Here is a 2,857-nt window from a genome sequence, read left to right as displayed (position 1 = left end):
TGCTGTCAAAGGATTCCCTGAGGAGGCCAACAAGTTTCACTTTTTAGTCTTACTCCTATTTTGGGGGCTGAATATGGAGGAATCCCATTTTTCTTGCTCAGTGTAAGATCTTATTATTTCCAGCTACAATGACATAGCTTTTTAAAAAAGATTTTTTTAACTTTATTTTTTAAAAGATATTATTTATTTTTAGAGAGAGGGGAAGGGAAGGAGAAAGAGAGGGAGAGAAACATCCATGTGTGGTTGCCTCTCGCGCGCCCCCTACTGGGGACCCGGACCATAAAACAGCCATGTGCTCTGACTGGGAATCAAACCAACGACCATTTGCTTTGCAGCCTGATGCTCGACCCACTGAGCCACACCAGACAGGGCATAATGTTTATTTATTTTTAGACAGAGGGGAAGGGAGGGAGAAAGAGAGGGAATGAAACACCAATGTGTGGTTGTCTCTCTTGTGCCCCCTGCTGGGAGCCTGGCCCACAACTCAGGCATGTGCCCTGACTGGGGATCGAACCGGTAACCCTTTGGGTCACAGGCTGGCATTCAGTCCACTGAGCCACACCAGGCCACGGCAATGACATAGTTTTTTGAAAGTGAATTACGGAGTTTTAAGATGGTGGAGGAGTGAGTGGAAGTCACACTGACCTCCTCCCAGGACCAATATGGAATTACAACTAAATTGTGGAGAAATCACCCATAACAAACAACTGAACAATAGCGAGAGAGGAGCCTTATAACCTCGGACAGACAGAAGAATCAGCGTTAGCACAATCTAAGTGGTAAGGAGTGTGGTGGAGACTCAAGAAGGCCGGCAGGGCACCCATGGGCAGCAACACCAGGATATTGAAATGGTCATTTGGATCCCCTGAGAAGAGCAGGGTCTACACCATAAGCGGGGATCTCCAGCCTACAGCACCAGACCCAAAAAGTACACAGAAAACAGCCAGCTGCGAAAAGCGGCAGGGTCACTCTCTGCCAGAGATGGGCAGCTGGGATGCAAAGAGCCGTTTAAAGGACCAACGCATAAATTTTTATTTGCAGCCACTTACCCTGGTCTCTGACAAAGGTGGCAGCAGAGTGGGCTAGAGACGCCGGAGGAGAGACTGGGGACAGAGTTTTTGGGGAGAGAATGCAGAGAGTAGCCAGCGGGATCTCGGTGCTGACTCATCCCCCATGCGGCAACAGCCATCTTGCTCATGTAGAGACCACTCCCCTGAGTGGCAGCAGCATGAGAGGACCCAATAACCCTGCCCCTAGGAGGGACTCCGCCCCACCTGGTGGTGCCTAGGCCTGACTGCTGAGTGCAGAGTGGCAGCCACAGACAGTAGATCCTTGGCTAAAGGGGGCACAGAGAGGTCTGGCGACACTTGAAGAGAGACTGGGGACTGAGGCTTTGGGGAGAGAACGGAGAGAGTAGCCAGCAGGATCCCAGTGCGGACTCCTCCCCCTTACAGCAGCAGTGTGAGAGGACCCAATACTCCACCCCCAGGAGGGACTCCGCCCTGCCCTGAGCTGTATGAGGCAGCCTGCTGAGTGCACAGTGAATAGATTAACAGCTGAAGGGGACAGCCACAGACAGCAGATTCCTGGAAGTCTCGAACAGACTGCCTAAGGTCAGACAGGGTCAACATCTGACATCATCAGAGGCAGATCCAGAAAGTAAAAACAGCAGTCTCCTACCATAGAAGTTCACACCACAAAGTCAGGAAATCAAGACAGATCAACTTAAGAATCAGAAGCAAAAGAGAAGAATCTCACAAATAATGGGAAGACAAAGAAATACGCCCCACTTGAAGGGAAAGGAGGAATCCCTAGAAAGATAACTAAATGAAATAGAGGCAAGTAAACGACCAGCTATTGAGTTCCAAACAACGGTTCTAAGGAAGCTCAAGGAGCTCAGCGAGTTTAGAGAGAATGACAAAAAACTACAGGGAAACTACGAGGAACTTACAGCAAACTGTATCAGCATGAAAAAGGACATAGAACCTATCAACAAGAGGCAAGAGGAAATGAAGAATACAATTTCTGAATTGAAGAACACAGTAGAAGGAATCAAAAGCAGGCTCGAAGAAGCAGAGGGTCAAATCAGCGAGCTGGAGGACAAGGTAGAAAAAGGCTCCCAGGAAGAGCAAGAAAATGAAAAAAGACTCAAAAAGAATGAAGAGGCATTGAAGGGAATGCAAGACAACCTGAAACATAATAATATCCATATATTAGGGATACCAGAAGGAGACGAAGAGGAGGAAAGAATAAAGAACCTGTTCAAAAAAGTAATGATGGAAAACTTTCCTAATTAGAGGAGTGAAAAAGTCACGCAAGTCCAGGAAGCACAGAGGGTCCCATTCAAGAGGAACCCAGTGAGGCCCATTCCAAGACACGTCATCATTACAATGGCAAATATCAAAGACAAACAGAGAATCCTAAGAGCAGCAAGGGAGAAAGAGGTAGTAACATATAAGGGAGCCCCGATACGGCTAGTAGCTGACTTCTCAACAGAAACACTACAAGCCAGAAGGGAATGGTAAGAAATATTCCAAGGAATGAAAAACAAAGGCCTGCAACCAAGATTGCTCTACCCAGCAAGGCTCTCAGTTCAAATCTAAGGTGAAATAAGGAGTTTCCCAGATGAAAGAAGGCTAAAAGAATACACCTCCACCAAACCAGCACTGCAAGATATGCTAAAGGGACTGCTTTAAGAAGATGAAGAAAAAGAGTGAGAAACAGAAGAACATGGGTGCAAAGGGAAAATATGAATAAGTACCTATCAATAATAACTTTAAATGTAAATGGATTAAATGCTCCATTCAGAAGACATAGGATAGCTGAATGGATTAGAAAACATGACCCACACATATGC

This window comes from Pteronotus mesoamericanus, unplaced genomic scaffold (assembly GCF_021234165.1).
Source record: "Pteronotus mesoamericanus isolate MK-2021 breed Mesoamerican mustached bat unplaced genomic scaffold, CSHL_Meso_final contig_177, whole genome shotgun sequence".
NCBI lineage: Eukaryota > Metazoa > Chordata > Mammalia > Chiroptera > Mormoopidae > Pteronotus > Pteronotus mesoamericanus.
This window is presented reverse-complemented; position numbering follows the sequence as displayed.